Genomic DNA, 26,340 nt, shown 5'->3' with positions numbered 1-26,340 from the left:
TTTATGTTCCTTAAATGTGTTTAATGTTTTGCATTTGGTTTACTTGTTTTTTTGCTATAAATGCATAAAAGCAACTGTCTAGTTATCACTGTTGAGACTTTCGGAAGTAAGCCGTGCCGTTTCGGAATTATTTTCCCAACGTTCCGCAAACGTTGCAACTAGCTTCATCAGGGGTTCGGGAAACACACTAATAATGCTTACGACACGTTGGGAACATAATTCCGAAACGACGATAACTAGACTGCGGACATTATGAATTTATGACAAAAATGAGCAGGTGCGATTTAGAATTATTAATTTTATAATCAAATTTCTATTCGGCTCCCATCCTTTGCATTGATGCAAACAATTTTTATTTTAGACAAAGACCCGCAGTTCAGTAATAATTGTATAAGGTTGGGTGCCTGTTCAAACAGTTAGTTGCGGTCACTATAAACGGGTTCGTAGCCAACTACGCATCGGTGCAACAATAATTTATGCCAAAATTCAATTTTTCACCTTTCATATTTGAATAAAATCTCTTTTCTTGCGTATTAACAAATCCTTGGGTGTTCGAATAACCTCATATAAGTCTGTGATTATGCCTATATTATTTAGTATTTATTATTTATTTCATTTTATTATATATTATTTATTTCATATATTATCATGCCTATGTTATGTTATCAGTGTTATGATAACATCCAAGAAATGTTTGTCTGCTCCTGTGTACGTCATGAGTACCCAAGTACTCGAGTATCCCATAAAAAATCTCATATAACTGATGAAATACCCAGGTATCGGAGTACCCGGACAAATTTTGTCTACTTGGGTATATTACAACTAATCTTGAGTAGCCGGGTGTCGGTGTGTATCGTGATTAACCCAAGTACGCGAGTATCTCGTAAGTAAGTGCTCGACTTTGAAACCGACTCGTGGGAGCTGCCGACGTAACGGCGACGTATCGTTTGACTTCTAAGATTTAATTTGATCTGCGTTCCTCCGCGTCGCTCCCTTTTTCGACCTCTATAACACGGAATTGGATTTGACGACGCCGGGGCATGGACGTCGTCGTCGCAATACCAGCGGCGGGTTGTACGATACGGTTAGCCGACGCGCAGTCGGGGAACCCGGCCAATTACATTACTTAGACTAATGTTATTGATGTCGTGGACCGGAGAGGATTGTTTTTACCGCGTGTCCCGTCCGTGCCGGCAGGACATTTCGTCCTGTTGACGCGCTGCCGACCACCGCAGGAGCCCGCTTCCGGTCTCTACGCACGCCCGTATCGACGCCCGCTCCCCACCGTGCGCCGCCCGCGCCATAAACCGTCAATTCTCCTGTAATCCTTGACGCTCATTTTTGCGATCGATCCTCGTTCGTCGGGCAAGTCGATCGCTATACGTGATTTAATCGGCGCGGCGCGGCGCGGCGAGCCGGTGCGGGCTGAAGCGGGCCGACCGGGCCGTTCGATAAAATACGACGCGACGCGGGTTCACCGTCGAGCACCGGAGGGCTGCAGCCGCGGAACACTGGTGTATCATGGTCGCTGGGCCACTCTAAAAAGGATTTACTCTATTCGATTCGATAGATCCTGTAGCTCGATTTCATTGATCATAAATACAATGGTTTTTACCTACGACACTATATGTTGAAATTTTTTGGAAACTAGAATCAATGGGAAATGTTCAGTTTTCGTTTAAATTCGTAAGTTGTATACTCGTGAGATTAGACTGTGGATTTGATGAATTTGTCGCGAAGATGAGTAGCAGAATTGCCCAAATTTTATTTAAAGAATAAATAGCAAATTGAAGATTAAAATAATATTTCATTTGTAAAGGATATTCAAATTTATGTAGTAAATAATAAATCGTATTATAATAAATAAATCATTTAAATGATGTCACGAATAATTTATTTATTACTTCTTATTTATAAATTAAATGTTACTTTTTATTTGGATTCTAGGAAGAGGCAAGTAGCAAAACGTTTTTTCTTAAATTTCCCATGATGGATATTTCGAACATTAATTGAAAGACTTGTATCTTTCTTTGTGTATTCAAAGATATCATTTAATAAATAACTATTCAAATAATTCCTAATTCTGGATAGAAGATTAAGCATATTCAAAGAATTGAAAAACACCATTGCAGTATTGCCGATTTACGGCGACATTAAATTATTGCTTTTTAGGATAATCATATAACATACATAAATAAACTCACAGTCTTTTAATTGCTAATTTCTGTAAAACTTTACAGATTTTTATTTTAATATAATTTTGTAAAACAGAATTACAATTTTGGCAGACTTTGTTCCGAATGACTGCTTGGTACTTACATTAAAATTCTTTCTAAGGGTTAAAATTATTGAAAGAAGAAGCTAATTATTATTTAAAAATTTCGTGTAGATTACAGTAACTGGCGCGTAATACAAGAGGTTCGGTCGAATATCGATTTTGAAATCTGTGCAATTATGGAAGACAGCTCGTTTGATTACGTATGATATGCGCGAATTATTTTTACTCTAATAAGAATTAGTCTAATTGGATGATAAAAGGAAAAGAAAAATGGTAAATAATGAGGGTATCAAATAAAATAAGAACGGAAATGTAATTAATACAAGCCTGGGAAATGCTTACCGCATGCTCAGACCGACAAAAAATATTGATCACTAGAGGCAACACACTAGAAAAGAACAAAAGGAATCGAAGGATGGTTAATAAACCTTGATAAATCTGAATAAACTTTACTTTCATTTTTGTTTCATGGATTTTTAACGAATCGTGGTTTTGTATGCGAAATAAAAATTATTCGGTTTAATTAGAGATAGCAGACATTAAATTAGAATATGTTTCTTCCATCAATAACTATAAGAAAGTGATAATGTAACACTCTTCTTATATTTTTTATTATATTAATTATTATTATATAAATTTGTTAATTGAAACATACATTGTAATAAAAATGACGAATGGTCTACAAAATACAATCTTGTCATGATTACAATTAACAGGGTTCGGTTGATTTAGTGTTAACGCTATGACAGTCACGCCAATAACTTCAAAAATTTTATAAAATTATCTACATATTTTATCAAATCAATTAAAATTGAAAATCAAAGTTATATGACCATCGATTATTTTTTCAACATTCTTATCTCTCGCGAACATTAATAAAATAACGAAATCATAACGGATTAGTGTAAAAATCAATTTTTAAAAATACATAATAATAATGTAGTTATGACACGCGTGTTAATGACGCATATACATTATTAATGATATAAGTAGGATAAATTTTGTCAACAATATAATACATTTTTGAATGTGCATGCCGCGCCGAATCGATTTTGTTATCTAAAATGTTCGGAAAGTCACGTGTACGTGACTACGGCCTCTCAAGTGTCTCGAGAAAGCATTTACTCGAATATCTGGTAATCAAAGTACATTGCTAATCGTTCGCGTCGAACGATCTGCAAATCACATCGAGGGCTGTCTCGAGGGACGAAAAGCGCGGCGCGGGACTCCTTATCGAGGTAGCGAACCTGCGGACGAGCACCGCCGTGCTTGGCCCCGATTGTTTAGGTGGAATCGAATCCCGTGTTTCGAACGGCGCATCCCATTCGATAGATTGGCTAGTAACTGCGAGGGGTAGATTTTTCGTCTTGCCGTCGCGGCGACGGCGGCGGCGGCGGCGGAGGAGGAAGGAAATCCGAATGAGAAGCAGGAGCTGAATTCGAAACAGAAATAGGGGCAGTCGGTGGCAGGGGGCGCAGCCCGGAGAAACGGGGAAGTGAAGTGGGATAGCGACATGCGTGTTTCCTCTACCTTTCCTCGGAATCTAATTTCGTCGAATGTCATCCTCGAGACTCGAGAGAGTGCACCGATCTGCATTCGAGGTTGAATCGCCCGATAGCAATTTCCAGGTGAGCGAGAGGGGAAACCTGTCGCGCGTTCCAGAAAGAGAAAGAAGGAGAGAGCGGCGTCGTTCGTGGGTGGTTGCCGTCGCGGCCGAGGGGGGGTGCGGCGGGACGCGGGTGGGGTTGAATCCTGCGGGAGGATACGCTGTCCGTTCCCGGGGAAGTCTCGTCGAAGTATCGAGACCTGTATCATGGCGGCTATAATACATTTTTTATCTGATCGAGGGGATCTTCTTTATGGAGGGTGGTCCGTGCACGCTTCTCCGTCGCTCTATATCGACGCATATGTACACACGCGCCACCATTTACCCGGCTACCCTCCGAGTACATACTTCGTGGGACTCGTGTCCTGTACTCGTGTCCTGTATTATTCGCGCGCTCTGGCTACTTTCGACGAGTACGCGCGACCCGTGCCGCGCCGCGCCGCGCTGCCAGCCGCGCACGTAGAAGTAGCTCTAGACAGTTCTGGACGCGTACAAGCGTGCTCGGCTCTGTCGTGGAATTGTAATCACAGCACAGCTCTTTACAGTAATACTCGGTTCAAGGACTTAAGAGATCTATTTCACTCGACTGCTGTAATTAAACACGAACATTATCTGTAATGTAACTGGAAATGCTTGATCTTTCTAATTGATAAGGTTTCGTAAATACACAGTTTTATAAATAATATTTAGCACTTCGTTTGAAAATTCATTTTCCTACCGACCTATCGTATTTTCGTAATTTTATTAGGATCAGGTGAAAGTAATTCATGTCTGTCAGCTTTTCAATTTTAATTTGGTTAGCTAAAATATTTTACCTAATAATTTTAAATAGTCAAAGCGTTATTTTAATATAATGCGTAAACATGCAGACAGATAATCGGTAACAGAACCAGATCAGCTTTGCGTTACGGGGCTAACGAACCCTATAATTAATAAATCCTTTGTCTACGGTATCGGAGTCACGACGAGCAAGAATGGGAAACACCGCAAATATCAATTAGTAGAATATCAATATCACTCAGAAATGACTCTAGCACAGAGAGGCCGCTTTTCAGAAGTTAGAGCGTTAACGATATTTGAACAAAGGCTGTTGATTATTTTCCATAATTATGCTTTGGATTTCTCATAGGTAGCTTCGTTTGGCAAACGAATCACGAAATGGTGAATAAACCCATGAAGAGAAAAGCCTAGTATCATCTGCATTTTTCTTCTGACAAATTAGCTCTGCCTGCTTTAAAACAGAGGTCGAAACAACATAACTCGAGCAGACATGGTAAAGCTTCGATTAATGCGGCGTATCTGCGTCTGCTTAACTATCACGTTTCATCCCCACCACCTGTTAAGACCGGCTGGTATCCCGCAGCGTGCCTCGTAGAGTATAAACAGGGTACACGGGTACACGGGTACACTAAGCGACAGAATAGAGCACGCACACGTGTGTAAGTAGCGCGCGTGAACGAGGGGTTTTCCTACTGGCTACTTATCGAGCGTACTCTGTATTTAACCTTCTGCCAGACGTAATGCATCGAATCGAATGGGACGTATCTGTGGTTGCGAGGGAGAACATTGCATGTCGCGTGTCCACACTTTCGAGACATTAATGTTTAACAGTTGAAAACATTTTTACTACTAAATTACGAAATCTACCAAGGTTTAGTAATTTTATAATTTAGCAAATAAGGTAAGTTACTAAACCTTTCACCTTTCTCTTCACAATGCCTGAGGTATAATAATTTAGCTTGGGTCTAATGTGACCCGGCATCGCTTCCCGACTGTTAACCCCTTGCCGTACTTTAACCAGTCAGACTCGCGATGGAGATTTTTAGTAATAAATTGTTAGGTATGAATGTTCATCCGCTCCTTTCAGTAAGAATTAAATATTTCTCTCTTGTTAGCAATATTTCAATATTAGAGCAGATGTAAGGAAATAATAAATATAAAATTCCTTTTTCTTCGAAGAAATTAGTGCGATCAAAAAGATTTTAATCATAGTAATTGTAAAGAAAATGCTACGGCAAGGGGTTAATGTTCTCATCGCCAACTCTTTGTCTTACTAGGACCTCTTTTGACCATAATTTCCCTAATGGAACGAGACAATTTTTGTTTCTTGCATGTCTCGATTTACTTTGACTCCAAGATTTTGATAACAGAATAGGAGAAGAATTGAATCGATTTTGAAAAAGCGAATGATATATTTAGTAGGTTGTAGGGCAAGATGATAATGCATGGACTTATATTTTTCGAGGTTATTTTTTTCTTTTGTTCCCCTTTGAAGACAAAAATTTAATACGTTTTATTAGATAAGCATAAAATTAATTATGTCCGAAAACAAACCAAGGCTTCTGGTCGCCCCACGGTAACCAGCTCCACAACCTTAAATGGAATACGAAATAAAGATACACGTGATAGAGTTTGATGTGAGGTGAATACTAAGGCCGACTGTCATCCGTTCTGATTGTCATAACAGCGAAGAGTGGAAAGAAAAAGAAAAAGAAAACGAAGAAGAAAAAGAAGAAGGCGGAATATTCCTCGAATGGTCCCATCCGGTCCGTTAATTTGCTCCGAAAGCAATTGGGTCAAAGTGACCCGGTGTCCGCCGGACGAGGGTTAAAGTATTTAGCCCGATGATTTGGCAAACTGGCTTCATGCCACGGTAACAACGTGCGGTGCGGGCGCGCGCGCGCGCGGCGTTCGTGGACCGTTCGAATTCACGGCGATCTATTCGTAAAATAAAAGTACGTCGATGGAGATCGAAATCGACGGTCGGAGGGGTAGACGGATGTTCCGAAGATGGTAGGGGAAGGATGAGACAGGAGTAGAGGGAAAAGCGAAGGTGGAAGCGGGAGAGGAGAGCGGCAGCAGAGGCCGAGACAAAGCCAGAGACGGATGGCGGCAGCGGGAACGGCAGCAATAGTGGGGCGGTAAGGAGAGAGCTAGCTCCCTATCGTGTGGGGTAGAGGGAGGTCGGTATAGGGGATTGAAAAGCAATTTCCCCGCGAGGGACGCGCGGTGTGTGGTCCGAGCTTTATATTAATGATCCAGATATATTATCGGACGTGACCGAAATTGCTGTCAAAAAACTCGGATATTGGATCGGGAGAAGATTGCGAGAAGGTCAGTCTTCCCTGCGCGCGGCGGTTCTGGCTGTGTATAGGTGGTACGCCGATCGGTCAACTGTGGAACGTCGCTGGGAAACGAGAAGATGCCGTGTCCGGTCCAACGGTTATTTCGAACTTGAGTCGCGCGCGCGTCCTCGACCCGAGCCGGCCCGAGCCGAACGAGACTGGGAATAACGCGTCCCGCGCGACACGTCGATTGAAACCCGTCGAAAGAGGACGCCGGGATACCTAACATATGTAGACCTAGGCGATACCGATGCCGATGCCGATGCAGATGCCGATGCCGATGCCGATACCGATGCCGCCGCGGGAAGCATTATCAACGATCCTCGCGCGAATCTGTATCGTGTTTCGTGCGCGGCGCTCGTTCACCCCCGCGTATCACGTCTATTATTCGCGCATCACGAGATAATACGACCTGTCGTTCCTCGGAGGTCGGACAGATCAATTTTGTTCGCGGATTTGCTTGCTCCGAATCATTCGCCCAGAGCAGCCCGATCCCCGAGTTCAGTCGACAATCCCCGGACAACACGCGAAACGCTTGTTCGTTCCGTTTGCTGCGTTTTACGAACAGATCGAACACACCGGTCACGAGCTCGCGGACCCGCCCGCCCGCCCGCCTAGGGACGCGTTCCGTGCCGCGGATTTACCGTAACGCCTCGGTAATCGCTCGCAGACAGAACAAACGAGCGACTTTTAACGCATTATTGTAATCGGCCGTGTACGGACCCACGCGGGACCGAGTTAGATTGTCCGCGTCGAATATGCATGGGACAGGTCTGCGGGGGGTTTCACTGGACTGGCTCCGGCTAAGGGGGAGGAAACGTACTGTCTCGCATGCGGGCGCGTTAAATAGTGGATCCTGTCGTGTTACGTACAAACGTAACGCGAAACGTGCTTTACGTGGTCTCGCGATAAGCGATTAAACTGCAACCCAGTAGTAATACCGGTTTCGGCGCGATAAGCCTGGCTAATGCACACACATTTTCTGCTGGCTCGGATCTCATCGGCGTGCATTACGCGAACCAATGAATAATCCACGATTTATCAATTAATTCCGCGTTTATTTCGCAAGGAATGCGTGCCCGCGTAATTAGGCATTCTCTATTTTCATCCCGAGCGAACATCAAAGCGAACACGCGCGTACGCGGGATTCGCGGAATCTCTCGAACCTTGCTGCATACTTTTCTCTGGGATCCTGATAAGCGTTAATGCATTGCTTGTTAACGTTAAATTGGAACCAATTAACGGGCAGGTTACTTGTACTTATCGGTCATAAAACGTTCACAGATGCCGCAGATGCGTATTCGTCGGCCTTAACCTTTGGCAGCAAAATATTTTCGTTCTTCTATTTCAGTATTTCCAATCTAATCGGTACAGTTGAAAAACGCTACAATTATTCTCACACAATACAAAGGGCTAACTGTACGATCTCTTTTACAGCTGTGCTCAATGGTAACGAGACAATTGTCGTTTGTCCTCATATAATTTCAATCCGAGATTACGATAACAGAAAAATCAAATTTCGTTTTCAGATAAGAGATGAAGAGTCGTGTTTAATAGATTGCGCGCGCAATCTTTATCAGGAACTTGACTCGTTAGGGTGCAAGGAGTCGGAAATGTCAGTTATAATACCATTCTATAATATCTTTTATCATTTTCAAACACCTACTTATTATAGTGATTACATTAGATATGTTTGTATGATAATGAGAAATTGTATTCATATTAAAATAGTTATATCGATAACCAAATTCATCCTACGGTTGCGTCACCCACATGTTGGTGACAAAATCATTTTTTTAATATTTTTTTCAATAGCATTTCAAATTTAATTCTTTTCAAGTAAATCTTTACGCTAATTATTGTCGCGTTTAAGGACGTGTACTTTATAGCGTACATTTTCATTGTGATACAAAATGATACGGGTGTATTCGATTTGCTACAATATTTATTTTTTGAAATTATTACGCTCTTTAATGTACTGACTTTGTATATAAAAAATACTATACATTAAATTATATTTTATTTACATTTTATGTATATGAAAAAATATATTTAAACATATTTAAAGTAACATATTCAAACATATTCAAACATATTCAAACTAATTATACCTATAATAAGAATATCACAATTAGTCTGAGTATGAATCACCTGCCTATTTTTGCAGTTCGTTCAAATTTTTACTGTCCTCGGACGTGTTAAGATTCGCAGGAGGTAGACCGTCGAGAAAGTAATCGATTTTAAATCCGTTGGACAAAACAGTTTTATTTGATACAATTTATTAATTTTCGGCGCGGTCGTTAAGTTGTTGATACGGCATAAAATCGTTAAAGGTCCCGTGTTCGAATCGACTCGTCTTTGATTGTCCTCGTTACGGGGTCTCGGCCGGCAGCAAACGCTTCTTTGGTCCATCAATCTCTTCGCTGGCTGCGCTGCGCGCCGGTTCGATTTCGCAACCCCGAAGAGGCAAGATTGGCTATCTAAATGCAATATTGGATCGTCGTGGACGCGTTTCTAATACGTAAATGGAAATTCACGGTCCGCGCCGTGGGTTTTTCTGTTAAGACGCCGATGGCGCGGGGTCACGTACCAGCTCGAAAGACCAATTTCCGCTGACTTCTATTTACATAGTTAGGTATACGGCCTGGATAATACGGCCCTGTCGGGACGGTCGTTCAGGCGGAGGTGAAAGGGGACTGCGAGGGGCTAGCTGTCCACCGGTAGAAGGATAGCTTGGCAGGAAGCGGGTCGAGGAGGGTATTACGGTAATACCCACAGTGTTTCCAGGACGGTGGGTAGGCGTAACTAAATTTCCATATCTCGCCGATTGTAATGCGCATTTAGCGGCCGGCGACGGCGATAGATCGAATTAGCGTTCCGCCCTGGCTCATTCCCATGTTTACACTTATACTTTCTAATTTTGAGAATCGACTTCCTTCCGGTCGGCTTCGCCGGACCTCGTTCTGCTCGAGCGTTTCTGATACGGAAACGCGATTACCCCAACGGTACTTTGCCATTTCAATCTCCGCTTTGGAATCGACGAAAGATTTATAAACACGTGGTAATTGTACAATTCTATACGGCAATTTCCGATTTCCGGTGGGATACGTGACAAGCGAGGCGCGTTGGGACTTTCCCATTTTAAAACCTTAAAACAACACTTACGTTTGGGTATCGGTTCGAGGGCCCAAACGAAATTCTTACCGATCTTTGGTAGATTCGTACGAGTCTTGTCTCTTTCTACAATCTGAGGAAGAATTTTTCCAGTATTAATGCTTCTCTGAGTTTAATGCGAAAGGAAAATCTTTGTTAATCCTTATGTTCACAACGAAACTGTTCATTACTGTTGGACAATCGTGTTATCTCACTACTGTAAGCGTTTTATCTCTATTTATATGTATAGGATGATTCACGCAACTTGTTAGACCAGTTTCAAGAACATTACACTATTTTAAATGTGTTGACTCTGTATAAGTTTGGAGCTTAATTATTTGAAGTAAAGCAATCCCTGAAAGTAATTACTACTTGGAACTGTAACGAATGGCTTTTACCTAGAAACTAAACAACGCGGAGGGTAGGGAGAAATCAGTCACCCGTTCCACCTAATCACGTCTGTTCAGCGCGTAACTTAGCCAATAACGACTCAGAATCTGAAAAGTGGGAGGGATTCGATGGAACGGCGACCGATTTTCCTTGGCCCTCCCATCGTATAATCGGATAATGCTGTTTCCCATGCGAGCATATTGCAATGAAGTTTTTGATGTTTTTGATAATTTTTTCTTTAAGATATGACACATATACTTTAATGATTTAATGTGATAATCAATCATAAAATAAAAGATAGCGATGCATCGTTCCTAAGAGATTAATCCTAAAAAATAGTACCAGCCGGCATCAGCTGATTTCTCATTAACACGTTCGTCGCCGCGTCACCCATATCTGGGTGACAGGTATGCTTCTGTAGGGGCCCCGTCACCCAAATATGGGTAATGCTCTTCTTATTCAAGATTTCATTTATTTAATTTATGAAAATCCCATTTGTAGCACAGGAATTTAATGGAATAAGCACCGGCAAATGTAAAATATACAAAATAAAAATACAAGAAATTTCTACATTATTGTATTTGTTATACATTAATATATTTAATGTATAAAATATAACGTTATCCTATGCGTTCTGACTACCAAAAAGCCCGGTAAGAAACTCGACCGATTCGCGCTGGACGACGGACGTGTTAAAGACACGAATGAAATGTGGAATAACTTTTTTTTCATTCGGGACATAGTTTTAGGGTTAATTTAAACTCTATTTACTGCTTTCGATGTTCATAGGGTACTTGAGAATAGCTTCGGCCGTCCTCATTATTTCTGTTTAAACGAAGACCGGCGGAAATTCGATTTCAGTGATCTCCGGGCTTATGAATTCTTGCGGCTATGCGAACGTGTATTTGAATAGCGGTGTTTGATTGGCCATGACATCGGCGGTTGAAAGTGACTTGCTAGCCCCTTGATTGGATTCTATCTCGGACACAATGAATTGCATGTCGTACGATCCAACTTAATCAAATCGCGATAAGGGTGCAGACCGAATGGGGATGGTGGCGGAGGACTGGCGAATTGTAAATTGTCGTGCGGGTCAAGCTGTTCGATTACGACGGAACACCGTGACGTATTTAATTTCTTATTGCGAGCACATTCTCCGATAGAAAGGAAGAGCACCGGGCGTAATGGGAACTGGAAATCGATGCGCGATGATAAGCAAAATAGTGCGAGAAAAATGAGAAGAAGGCCGTTCGTATATTGGTCACGTACCGGGGGCACGCTCGCACATAGTAGTTTGATACTGATTGACGCTTGTTCGCGTGTGGAAGGATTAGCGATCTGAGACGTGACTGGGCAACCGCGTCCGCGCAGTGATTACCACCCCTGGCAGGTAATCAGTATACGCAACACATGGACATCATTACACATGGACATATTATAGCGAAGTCAAACCTTGGCGCGGCGAAGTCAAATTTTGGTACTTGTTCTTTGTTATGTAGACATTGTTTCAATATTTTCAAATAATAAGCAGAGGTATCAACCCTTTGTGCTACAGATCTCTCCATTTCATTTCAGGACTTGCCGCATTATTGTTCAGTAGGTATCCCCATAATTTGCATTCTACAATTTTTAATCTGATTAAATGATCGGCGAAAGCTCAGTTAAATATATTAATGGTCCAAAAGTCAAGGATTGAACGAATCGATAGATGAAGTTAATCGTCGATAGAAGTAGTCAATTTGTATTTATTAATTTTTAAATAGAATTGGATATATTTATGTATTTATCATGTATATTATTTGATTATAATTTGTCATAAAATACTAAAATACCGAATCACATTTTTGAGGACACATAGTTCTAGTTCATTCTTTTCTACTTTCATATAATTCTGCGTCTCAATTTCTACTTATTATTTATATTATTTATATTATAAACTTCTTATTATATTGCTTTGTTACGAATAAACCATTTCACTTTCTTGTAGACGAGAGTTTACCTTAGACTGCTATTGAACTTCCTTACTGTTGTTGCTTTTTGATATTTTTGTTATTACACTTTCGTTTTACCCCACTCTCCCCTAACTTAGTAGGAGAAGTGTCCAACAAGTCAATGTCAAATCTGGCCCGAAATTTGAAAACACCGCGAAAGCATAGCAACGCAATAGCATTATAATAGCATAGTGAAGCAGATCGATAGTTGTTCAATAATTACAATCCCTTTTTTCCAATGAATCCGGTAACTGGTCACTTGAGCAAAACCGCGTTGTTCTTTTGGGAATCGAACACGGTTGTCGAAGGCAAAAACGAGTTACAGAGTAATTACAACGGAAGTTGGAGTAGGAAGGATGGAACGTGGACGTTGAAACCTCGTTTAGAAATCGGCGCTAATAGCAGGTTTTAAAAATAATGTATTGGTTAAGATTGACATCCGTGTAACGTAATTTTTGCTGAAATCGTTTGCATACGGTTTCGTGATTGTACCGTGAACGTCAAATTGATCCAGATGCAATTGTGCAACTGTAATGTGTACACAGGATCAGCGTGGATAAGTCGTTACTATTTCAAGTGATGTGAATTGATCGAGCATATTCAAGCTAACTGTTTATGCAATGTTTGGACTATCCATTTATTGAAAATGAGTGAACTGCGCGATATGTATATACATATCACTCAAACACACCTTCACCTCGATACATACATCAGCCTCGCGTTCAATATGTTAATGCAACCGTGCATCGTTAAGCTTAGAAATTCTTTATAATTGCCCAATTGTATTAGGTCGTCCTATATGAGTCACTTCAGCTTTAGAGTTTAAATATGTATGGTATTCAACAGAAGTTTTTTTTATCTATTATCTTTATTTCTGATCCTTCAGAGAATTGCCATATTGGGGAAATGGCAGAGGTTATAATGTCCTTTCTGTGTAATAGTAATAGTACTTTGCGTAATAGACAGAACTTCGAGTAATCAATGTGCATTTTTCATACAAAAGTTTACATTTTCGTACAAGTGAGAATTTTTATTAATAATATGTAATGCATTCCTATAGATCAGGACTATAAACATCGTTAGACGATATCGCTACAAACATTAAATTCTGTCCGCTTCGATTGCTGATATGTGGCACCGTACGGCGTGCATTATTTTGATGCGTTGCCTTATCTGCTCGCAAGTGGTACAGTGATTTGAGGAAAGTCGTAGCACTAGTAGTTGTCGACGTTTATCGAGCACGCGGCAAGGAAAAATTGATTCCCGTTCCAGTTGCTTTGGCAGCGGAATTTGAGCCTCGGCCAAGTAGGTTCCGGGCTCGAGTATAGCCATGCAAGGGGCAAACAACGCGCAAGAATGAGGCTCGCGATGGGGGGAAGAAAAGACGATCGCCGAGGACGGATGGTGGCAGCGTGAACCGGGGAACGATGGCGACTCGAGCGCGGGGGTGAAGAAGGGATTTGCGGAACTCGAGGGGGCTCGGGGATCAGTAGGCTGGTTCGAGGACTGTGGGGAAGGGGTGACTGTACTTAGTTAACGGACAATGCGGCCCCTAATGAACAGCCATGGGGCGGCCGGCAGAGCAGCTACTGGAGCACGCCATCTAGTCTGAGACAGACAGATTACGTTGCGTAGCGTTATACCGCGTTATCCTCCCCGGCTGTTGCATTCGAGGTTCGCATTGCGTGGCAATTTCGATTACGGCCGGCCGTTTCACCGTTTACGACACAAGTAAACCGTATCGACGTTCCTAAGTACCGTTCAGCGTCCTAAAGCGTGAAAACCCTTCGGCACCGAGATGGCTGGCTGCGTATTCAGCATTCCGTCTTCGTGGTTGCGGCAGTGCCAGGCGACGCTAGTCAACGATAGTCGACGCTAGTCGACGCTAGTCGGTCGTAAATACGCGGTAATCGCGAGCATATCTCGAAATAATGACGCGTCGTCGAAATCTTGGTGTAGGTTTAAAACGCGAGGCACGCGTGACCGCGGAGCAGAGTTAACGCCGAGGGATGAAAACGGATCCGAAGCTGCCTGTAAATTAGTCGTAACTTCACCGGGCGTGTAACTTTCGGTAACGTCATTGGAAGTTGACGTTAACGAGACGCGACCACCGCGTACAGCGCGGCTAACGAGTAAACTCGCCGCCACCGCGGAATATTGGCGCGCGTTTGGACGTCTTCGCGGCACGCTTGCCCGCAATCTGTCCGTCCATAAAAGCGGATCGGGAAGAAATAGGTCCTAGTCAGGCAGATAAAAGATAACAGACAGGGGACCGTCGTTTGTTTGCTGTTTACGACGGTCGCGTAATGGTGTGCCGCCGCGTCGCGCCGAACGCGAATGCAATTAAAACTTTAATTTCACGAAAACCTGTTGTAAAATGGAGCAACATCACTGTCGGTTGTTAAAGCGGACGAGAGAACATCGGCGGCTATGAGAAAGAATCTTTTCAGTTCTCCTTTTTTCCCCCCCTTTCTCCCTTCCTCTCTGTCTCTCTCTCTCTCTCTCTCTCTCTCTCTCTCTCTCTCTCTCTCTCTCTCCATCTCGCTCGGTTTCCCTCTGCCGCTCGCCCTTACTTTCTCCCTTTTTTAATCGAGTTACCAGAACGAGGGAATATCGCGCGCCCGCGAATGGAAGAAACGAGCCGCGTTACGGCCCCGATTGAGATCCACTGGCCGCTGCGGCGGTTGTAATTGGATTCAATTGTCCCGCGTTAAATCAGTGACTGCACTCTCCTGCCAGTTCTCCATTCTGCGTCTATCCATCCGCTACTCCTACGACACAGCTCATTGAAATGACTCGGCTACAGCGCGCCGCTCGGGGAAACCGAGTCCTTCACGACATTCGCGGAAGCTTGAAAAGAGCTTCTACCGGGAGTTCCGGCGGCGCATAGAAAAACACCGATTATTCGCAGAAATCTTTGTCTCCCCGGAGCGCCACGCCGCCGGCTACGCAGCCACGGTCCAATTCATCGCCGCGTGTATCATTTCAATTAAAGAAATCGTCCACTTTGCTTCGCGCCGGTCTTCCGTCGCCATCTTCCCCCTGCAACGTTCGTGTAATTATTTTTGCGAACCAGATACCGCTCCGCAACCATTTTTCTCTGGCCGACAACGTCCGGGCCCATTTTGACCCTAATATTACATACTTGGTTTCCAATAACGCTGTTCGATAAAGAAACTCTTTCACGCATCTGTAACTTTGAGTAAACGTTACTAATGTATCTTCTAGGGCAAAAGTTTTAGTCTTCAGTCTTACTTACCATGTTTGATACAGGGTGTATCAAAATTATCTGTCGGTTCCTAAGGTTATTCGGAGTAATTTTTTCCTTAGCAAAAACGTGATCTGCGACTTCGTTTACGAGTTATTAACGAAAAACAGTAGCCAATGGGCTACGTGGTCGAGTCAGCGAGCTGAACATGCTTCGCTCTGGGGTGCGACGGAAGGAGGGGGCTATTATCTGACTCTGAGTCGCGTTCAAAATAATGAAGAAGGAGTGACTTTCTGAATTTTTTATTAAGAAAACGCAGATCATTTTTTCTTAACACCGATGTATAAAATTTAAAGTTAAATGCTTTAAAAGAAACAGGACAGTGCATTGTTAACGTCGATATTAATTTCTTAGGCCTGAAAGTGACGGGTCCTTCACAGCTCGGAATTATCAGTGATTATTTAAGTGGTCTATATAATGCTGCGATAATGCTGCGAAAATTAATTCCATTATAACCGTACAATCCATAGTCGAGGACCCTCCGATCACATCCCTTGTTCGATATGGTCATTGACCTGGGATCAGCTGAACATTGTACGAGGTCAAACCAATCTTGTTATTCGTGACCGACATTTCCAAGCAACAAATGTACTCTCAACTGAACGGGTGAGTTTACTATTAATAATATTCATTACGATTCTCAAACAAATTCGGCAAGTTCATGTTTGTGATTTGTTCACTGGTTCGAGCACGACCCGAAGCCGTCGCTACTGCTTTAACTCGTATACCTTTGTTTCTTATTAATAATATCTCTGAGATTTTTCGAATTAATGAAAAATTCAGAAAATTCATTTCATGTCCATTCTTTCGTACGCGGCTCAGAGTATGAGCGTAGCCTACACCCCCCCCCCCCCCCCCCCCCCCCCCCCCCTCTCCGCCGCGCCACGGAGCGTAGCATGATTCAGCTTGCTGGTTGAACCTTGTTGCAGCACCTTGGAAATTCGCGCGCTCGCGTCACATTGGCTACTGTATTTCGTTAATAACTTTCAAACAAAGCCGCGGATTGCAATTTCGATAAGGAAAAGTTACTCCAAAGTTACTCAGGGACAGCTCATTTCTCGGAGTTACAATCATATTGATACACCTCGTATATGTAAATGCAGACTATTTTAGTTGTAACGTGATTCATATGCGAATGACGGAATTACTAATTTATTGTATTGTCCTAACTTTATTGGGATCCGAAAAGTGTAAAAATGTTAAAGGTGTAATTGGTGGCACCAACTGATGGTATCAATAATTCTAAATGTTTTAGTTTGATTACATTTGTTATGCTGACGTGTAATCGAGGTATTAAACTGACTTTCATTAGAATTTATCAAAATGGACAAAGCAAGTGAACACAGGACTGTGGATTTTATACAGGTATTACAAAAGCGTGTCCGAAAAGTACAAACGCTGAATGAAAAAGTCAAAAAATTATGAAGACAAAAATGAATCTCTATTTAACTTTCCTTCTTTTTTAAATCAATACTGAATATTTTTATATTGCATAAAGGTCTAGAAATCGCTGTAACAGATTTTAATTACTTTAATTTTATAGGGTTCCTTTGGGTGGTAGTTTCTACAATCAGTATCCTAACAGTAATAGTAATTCAAGTCGTCTATCTAACTTCCTCCTTATATTATACAGAGCTTCTTGAACAAGGCGACGCAATTTAATATTACATTATTAATCAAGAAATACGTTCAACCAATTATTTAAATGATAAAGATGAAATATACCAGTTTTTGTAGATATACAGTGAAGTCAAAGCAAAATTGAATCAGCACTTTTTAAAATGGTATAATTTTTTTAAAACTAGTCTAAATGACTTCAATTTTTCTGTAAATGTTATACCGACCAGTTTCACTGTACACTGACTGAAATACTATTTTTTACTTTTACTATTACTTGGAATAAAAACAATATAAAGAAAACTTGTTTTTAATTTTTTATCTGAGGCTATAATGAAAATTTAAAAAATTTGATACTTTTACTCGGAAATTTATGTGCATGTTGAAAATTTCTATATATTTCTATCTATAAGTATGTATTATAATTATAATATATATTATATTATAATTATATCTATTTATATATATTTATATCTTTTTATACATATTTTTTTATTTTTTTTAGAAACTAAGTTTACACGAGAAAATTAAGTAACACTGCCTGAAGTCGCGTAACAGTATATCTATTTTAAGACCAAGACACAGTTTAGAAAGAACGATATGTTAATTTCTTAAATTAAGCATGATAAGAAAAAGTTGAAAAGAGCATTGATAAAGAAAAATCGCTGAGGAATAACTAAAAAGCGAAACGTCTGGAAAGTGGCTCACTGGAGCGTTAAGCAAGGATTTTTTTCGGCAGTGTAAAATACATAGCACTGCGGTAATTGGTTGGTAATTAGTATTGCTGATCACCGATCGTGATTGTTTAAACATTAATATAATAAACTTATTAATCTATTTCGATCGCTTCGTCGTATTTAGTTTTGAGATCAATGAACGCGGCTATCAATATTTTGAGGTTTCATCTGCGCGGTCTCGATAAACGCTGCGCGTTTAATTATATTACTGCAATTTGGCGATGTTTATCGGTCAATAAATGTTTTTCTTGTCGAACCCGAACGCGATCCGTTTCCGCATTTTGCCTCTCGCGTTTATCGAATATCACCGGCGAGCGAAATCACATACGCGGCCGTATATACGTGTATGTACAAAAACATACGCGCGCACACGTACACGCGTTCGTGCATATACACGGGCATATCGTTATAATATGTACGACGAACAAATTTCACGTGACGTTGGGAACGTGTCCGGGCGCGAAAGAGTATTCTCTTGAACGTATTAAAAGTTCCTCTCTTTCATCTCGATCGATATCATTTGCAATTACATTCGCCGCGGAATCGGTGAATGGAGTGAGGGGAACGGGGCTGCGCGCGACGCTTTCTGATTTTCAGCCTCGAGCGGAACGGAACGCCACTTACCAAATACTCTTTACCCCCTCGCACGCGTATCGATAACACGGCAAGCGGTAATTTTGCTAATGGCATTGCCGCGTCCTTTATATTCTATGCCATTTATGTCCTCCCCGCCTCGCCCCTCTCGCGCCAACCCTCGTGGTTCCGGCACTTCCGGAGACACGGTACGCGATACGTGCGTGGTTTCCGTACACCTTTTGCGTTGCGCTCGCTGTTATAAAAGCGCGAATATTCGTCCTCGAGCGGATCAACGATAATCCTTAATTAATCAGCAATCGCAATAAATAATTCGAAAATGATAACCGACGAAAAAGCTGCTGCTGCTGTTCTCCCAAATTTGTCGATTTTCCATAACTCAATCGAGCTCCGTTAATTCTTTATCAAATTAACCTTTTACAGGTTATATCCTGTCGTCTTTCTTTTATAACAAAGACGATTTTGTATTTTAATTTTCAAATCTTACGTCATTGTACTAGTAAGAAAAGGAGATTTACATTTATGAAACGTATGAAATATTTATAAATGAATTAAACGTATTTTTGATTGAAAACTTTCTGGTAACGGGCTTGTTTTTTCCTTTTTTTTAAAATATAAAATATTGTAATTTTCTCAAAACTATACCACCTTTTGAAAACGCAACGATTTTGAGTTCCTCACTGCTGGTACGTAATTTCGAAATTCGGTTGGCCGAAAGTCTGACTGCAGGTCTGCGAATCGATGATTCGGTTATTAAGATTTCAGCTTTGATGTCCGTGAAGTTCGGACAGCCGAAATTGGGGCCAGTGATTAATTTCTCGGCCGTGGACGTCGATCGAGCAGCCGGGGGTCTCCCGAGTGCAGCAAAAGTGAATTAATAACAAAACGAAGTCGGCCTTTTTGATTTAATCCTTTTACGCGTAACAACTCTGCGTTTCCGTACAGAAGCGAAACGACTTTTCACCGCGAGCCGGGCAAGTTTAATGAAAATAGTTCTTTCGTTTTCATCTGCGGATCTCAAGGGGGGCTTGCGCGACTCCGGTAACGAAGATTCTAATTAACCCGTCGGCATATAGCGCGCCGGTAGCCTAACGAAGATTTCGTGCCGCGTATCTAATAAATATTAATACTATACATTTAATACAATCCGCAGCATAATTTTGGCGTGACATGATTTGGGCGTTGTCGATAAAGAATTTTCGGGGCGAATTTGCATATTCTTTTCACAGCTGGGCATACTATTAACCAGTCAGCTGGGGCGCCCCCTTTTTAAAGCGCGCGCCTACAATATATCTCGAGAATCAAACGATGACGAGTATACTCGTCAAACGCACAGTAAGCGTCGCTGTTAAAATATTGGATAAAAAAGACGCTCCTGTAACATAAAATTAAAATTTTTATTACTAATATTTACTTATTCACTTAACATTAATATATACTGCATACATAACAAACAAAAAACACAGGATAAATTAAATACTTTTAAAAGTCAAAAATTCAAATTACTGCCGGCCTCAAAATATTCTAAACATCTTGAAATTTGAGAATATGATTTCGCTTTCATTAAAATTACAATTCAAATAAATAACGTTCATTAAATTTTACTCGCGATGATACGAAATATTGCTGCTTTTTTGTGAGGTGTGTACTCGTCAAATACTGCTAACTGGTTAACAGCGAGGGGATGTCGGTGTACGCGGTGACGAAGGAAATGATTCGAAGTTGGTCGCCTGCATTGCGACCGTAACTTAACTCGACGTCTCGGCGGCTAACGAATATCATCCACGAGAGAACTCTTCGTAAAGAATAAACGTGTTTTCGTCGATAATCACGCGTCAACGGTCAACGGAAAGTCGATACTTTCATCCGCACGAAAGTCTATTGTGAGACTGGATGAAGAGAATACATACTGCGTCCCGATGAATCGAGGCGGTCGCGTTTTAAGCCTCTTTCGCGCGTCTACGCATCGACATCGGGAACATAACGAGCATAACGAGCAAACAGGCCGAGCAATCAATTTCCCTCTTCGTTTCTCTTTCTACCTGTATTCCGTTTCTTTTCCTCCCTTTTTATTTCCCTTCTATAACCCGCCCTCGTGCTTTTCTCTCCCCTTCTCTCTCTCTCTCTTTCTCTGTCTCTGTCTCTCTCTCCTTCTCTCTCTCTCTCTCTCCTCTTTCGAAGTCTAGGTGCACGCTCAACGGTGGCCTAGCTGTTAGTAGTTAAGAGCAATGGTTATAATGAGACCCCATTACGACGCGACTTTTAAAAATCTGTCTCTGACAGCTGGACCACGATGGATTATTCTTTATCCGTGGGCAACAGTTTATTTAAAAGTAACGAGACCGCCGCGGATAATGAGCTGTCCTTCTTTATTTCCATCCCGCCGTCTGTCTATGAGCTCCTCGGACTCTCCCCGGAGAGCGCGCCGTCTCCGTCTCTTATATGGCAAGCGTAATTGAAGTTTGTATCCAACGTAATAAATGTCCTCCGCTTGCACCGTGTGATTAATAAATGCCGAGATTAAAGAATCACGGCTGGGCGAGCGTTGCGGCGGCGCTTTCTTCTTCACGGGGCTTTCTCACTTTTCCCGCGGCTACCTTTGAAGGAATCCACTGTTGCACGAGGAACATGACAATCGATCGGTCTTCTCATTCTTCCCGGGAAGTTTTACGGTTTAATAATTGACGACTGGGGGATAGAAATCCTGCGACTTCCGCGTGCTTTAAATCTTTCATAATAAACTGTCTCGTTACTTAATAGCACAGACGTGTTCGAATAATGGCGTTTGCGACGCGGCGGTGAACGGAGACAAAGATATCAGTTATTAGGTATTAACCCTCGGTACTCGGACGTCGCCCATATGGCGACACTAAATTATTACGTTTTAATTTCTATAAAATTTCACAGCAGTGCAATGATTTTTATGTCAGTTCAATTTTGTGTAGCGAAGTCTCTTCATTTGCAAAATTTGCTTCTTGTTGCTGGGTAAGAATAGTTCAAAAGATTACCTCGATGAGTTTTCATTGTCCTCATTTTGAGATTGTAGACTTTATCACTTTTATTTAAACTATACCCTTAAATTATTCCCTGGTAAAATAGTTCATATAATTACATTTTAGTGCTGTATTATTTACTGTAATACTAGATTACTAATATTATTATTAACATTAAATAATAACTTAAATAATATTAATACCATTTACCGAATACAAATGTTAAAACATTAAGAAGAAATATAAATATTTCGAAGATTGAAAGATTCATGATATTTCGTGAAGTAACAAGTGAATTTATTTTAAGGGAGTATCAAATTAATTTCTATAGTTAACAATACCTCGATAACGAGGAAGATGTTTTTTAAAAGTTTTAGCATATATAAAAAAAGCGTTATTAAGGATTTTTAAAGTCCGTTTTATTTTTGAGAACAACAAGATTTTAATGGTTCAAAAAAATGTTTCGCTATATTCTAGTTTAAGTAAATTCGCTGTGGATATTAAAATATGGACAAACAGATTCCACTTATTATCTCACATTCAAATTTCCTAAGTCATGGAATTAAGCTATTAACACATTCATTGTCACGCACCTGTGAAAAGTAAATAATTGATGCTGTACAACTTAACTTTTCGACTTTAATCGGATTAAATGAAATACTTTAATTTCGTGAAATTGTCGAGGTTACCGGCGTGCCGGTTAAAATGTTAAACAATATTATCGTCTTTTCCGACGAACGTTGGGGCAAACGCCGAATTTCATTTTCCTACGAATTATTTAAAATAACGTTGCAGTGCAAATAAGTAATCGACGAACGCGCAGAATTGTAATATATTGGAAAATTTCGATAATCAAGACGCGTCCGTTGTTTCGTCGACGGTGTCGAGTTGAAAAGTTGAATCCGCGTAGATTTTCCTGAAAATTCGCTGGAAGACCGTGTCGAAAGTTCCTGTTACAGGATTACTCGAAATTGTTTAATCTTCGAGAGCTGTACTTATTTCCGATCCCCGACCGGGTTCCGCAATCGGGTTCCATCGTCGGCTTAAATCTCTTTTAATTATCGGCGTCGAATAATCGTTCGTTTAAGGCGCGAAATTAATGGATCCTCCCCTCCACCGTCCTCCTCCCACCTCCTCGGTTCCCCACGGGCTATATTTATTTCCCCTTGCTTCTTCTCCCACCTCTTTCCACCGGCGTCTTTTTCACGGCGTAACGACGGAACCATATGGGGGTGGAGGAGCGGGGCGGTTGACTCTATGGAATCTCCATAATATTCTGGCTTACAGAAAATGACAGCTTTTAACGTTGATGCACAGTTTATACCGGGCGTATTATTTTAAGTGGCGCTGTCTGTATAATTCAAGACGCGGGTGCATAGGCAGAGAGCAAGAGAAGCAGCGGCGGCGAAGAAGACTCCGCTGCCGATATCAATTCGTAAGAGTGAAAGAGGGACGGAACGAACGGTATGACGAGGAGGAAAGTGGCGGAGGGGTCCGATGTTCCATCGGCGAGGATGAGACAGCGCGGGAGGAGGCGAGATGGAGCGAGCGAGCGAGTTTGCGGGTGAGGGCAGGGGAAGGTCGACGCGGTAATGGCATCGTCGTGTCGCCAGCTTAAAGCTCCAGTGATTCTCAATCACGCGAATCCATTCTCCGTGTCCATCGCGTTGGCGTCGAACCCGCGGCACGCGGATGGAACATCGGCGGCTGCGCTGCAGATACGCTCCCCGACGATGGCGACGTTTCCGTCGTTGGACAACTGTCAAATAAATAAACCCTGCCAACAGGGCCCGGCTTTCGAAATGTTTGAATTGCCACTACCGAACGGAGAACGGCGAGGTCCGCCCGCGGCTACCTTGTACGCGAGCGTAATGGACACCGTTAAGAAAGAAGGAGAAGAAGAATCGAAGAGAGAAAGAGAGAGAAAGAGAGAGAGGCCGAGGGACATTGGCGAGGAAGAAGAAAAAGATGAAAAAGCAGGCGGAGAAGGGCAACCGCAGAAGGAAACCAGCTGCGGTTGCCTCTAATCTTCGCAGAGGCTCGACCCCACCGAATTAATACGGGGACCCCGAAGAAAAGATAAACATTCCTGTGAATACTCCGGGGAATACGCGCGAGAGAGGTGCGCACATGCGGGCAGCAACCGTGGCAACACCATGTGCCTGGCAAGATGTTTTGACCGAGGAGGATCCCGTCGTCACGGATGTCGTTTCTGTTTAATTGTTCGTTCTTTCCCCTTCGTATCTTCCTTCTTGGTGCTCGGGCGACTCGGCGTTGGAACGAGACCGAAGTCGGACCGAAATGTCTCGGGTGGCGGGGAATCGGATCCGCGAAGAATAACCGTAATTTTCGAGTACGCATCGATTCGTCAGGGCTACGCGTCGTTCATATTCGGGCCGGGTGGCCCCGATCCCTGATCGAGCCCGCGCTAAATTCCGATACCGTTGAATCGCCTTTAGAAAAATCCATCTTCGCTACGGCAATAGGTGGATTTAACGATATAAGTAACTCGACGGGAATTTAAGGGACGATTGGGGTGGCTGGCTGCGCGTCGTTGGTGGTTAAGGCAGCCGGGTGGGAGCGGTAAGGGACGGATAGGGGAGATTGGGAAGGAATCAGGGGTAAGAGAGACACGGGCAGGGGTGGGGACGGACGAAAGAAGATGGAAACAGGGAGCAACGTCGGGAGGGTGCGGTGGGGGGGAAGCGAGAGCCGATAGACGTAGGCGCCGGCCAAGTTGCGCCGCTGATTGCACCACAAAGGGTGCAATTATGCGGCCCTCCAGCAATCACCGCGCATTCTGCCCGCCATTTGACCCCTCGGCACCCCTCGACGGCCTCCCCCTACCTCGGAAACCTCGCCGCGCTGTGCTGCGAGGCACCAGCGCCCCGGGTACATAGGCACACTGCATACTGGTAGAGCACGACAGACATATCACCGCTCCGGGCCACTGTCGCGTTTTATTTAAATGCGCCTCCTCGACGAGCCGACACCCTGAATGCCCCACGGAGCCAGCGCAATTTAACCCGGTATCGCGAGAAAAAATCTGTTAATGAACGATTGTCGGCTACTGGGATTCGGATGAAAATATTCTGAAAATTGGACGCCTTTCTTTCCTCCTTTCTTTCGCGCCCGTTCACCGTGCCACCCTGCCACCCTGCCACCCTGCCTCGCTCCGCCCCTCGGCACGGCCGGTCCCCAACGACGAATTCGCGCGCTGATCAAACGTTTATTCGCCGTCTTCGTTCCCCTGGATCCCCTGGATTCGTCCCCTACCGTCCCGTGAATTATGATGGAATAACGGGTAATTTCTGATCGCCCCTCTTTTTCCCCAGAAACGGGATTGGCCGTTCGTATACTGCCTCCCGCGGCCGTCATTGTTATTCTGAATTAACTTAACGAGCCACTAATGTCTTGTTCGCGGCGACGCGTGACCCGATTACGTCTATTCTAGAAACGTGTGTTGCTAAATCAAATGGACGGTTCTCGTAATTTTTCAACACGGAAATCTTGCGTCAATGTTTGTTGAAAGATGGCGGAACTGTCTGTCTGTCTTTCGTTTATCGATCTACGAGCCAATTAACTATGAATAGGGTAAGTCGTGATCGAAAATAACATCGTAAATTTAATAGAGATGGAATTGTATATTTTTTATATATTTTGACAAATTACTATTCCAACGCGTATATTGTTATTTTAATCATATCACAAAATTCAAAAGAAATTAAAAAATCTTTCATTTTATTTAAATATACGTACAAGCATGTACCTTCTGCTGTACTATTTTTTTCTCACGCAATGACAGGCACTTTGTTGATTCTAACAATTTTTTCAACGAAAAACAAATTATACTGAAAATACTGTTATTGCATAACGTCAAACAACTAAAGCAACATTTTGTCTAAAAACCTTTTGTTATAAATATAAAAAATTGTTGAAAGCAAAAATTGTTGCTGTCTATGATTTCCCACTGCTGGAAGAACTGTCGCTCTTCCATATTTCTGTTTACAGAATGGAACTAAAATCAGCGTTTCGTATCGGTACAAGAAGATCGCAAGCAACCAGTCGCGTGGGTCTGATTCGATGCCGGTTAATGACGATCCGTATTCTGTCCGAAGGTTTTCATTATCTTTTTCGAGTCCGGCCCCCGGCGTCTGTCTCGGCGTGGTCTGCGCGGGTACGTAGACGCGAACCACACGAACATAATTTTAGGCTTTTTGCCTATTACTCGAGAGCACTCACGATGTACCGATTATGGGGAAAGAGAATGAGGCGTAGGACCGAAAAAAGGGACGGCGCGGCGCGGCGCGGTGCGGCGGAGAGGCGAGAAGATCAGCGAGGCCGCAGCAAGAAGAAAGACAGGATGATCCGGCGAGTCGACGGAGGAGGTACGGCGGAAGAAACGTTCCAGATGTGTTCCCAGCTTCTGAGCAAGTTCAGAGTCAAGTTGCCAGACCTCGCCCCCTCAGCCGTGGCTTGTAGGCAGGAAGTGCCGCATTAAAGCCGCTAATCTGCCTGCTTTCATAGCTCTCCCCGTCGCAGTTCGCTCCGTGGTCCGCTCTTTCCTCCGCTTTCGTTGCCGCCCCTG

General features: G+C 42.6%; 1 protein-coding gene across 2 annotated transcripts in view; it reads left to right on the top strand.

Moving 5' to 3' along the window:
• The window catches only part of LOC144476230 (LIM domain only protein 3), a 107,054-nt gene that overhangs the window by 19,967 nt on the left and 60,747 nt on the right, over positions 1 to 26,340 (top strand). The window lies entirely within an intron of this gene.

The sequence above is a fragment of the Augochlora pura genome, chromosome 10 (genome assembly GCF_028453695.1).
Source record: "Augochlora pura isolate Apur16 chromosome 10, APUR_v2.2.1, whole genome shotgun sequence".
Classification (NCBI taxonomy): Eukaryota; Metazoa; Arthropoda; class Insecta; order Hymenoptera; family Halictidae; genus Augochlora; species Augochlora pura.
Note: the sequence above shows the minus strand (reverse complement) of the source record. Positions and strands in the feature narration are given on the sequence as shown.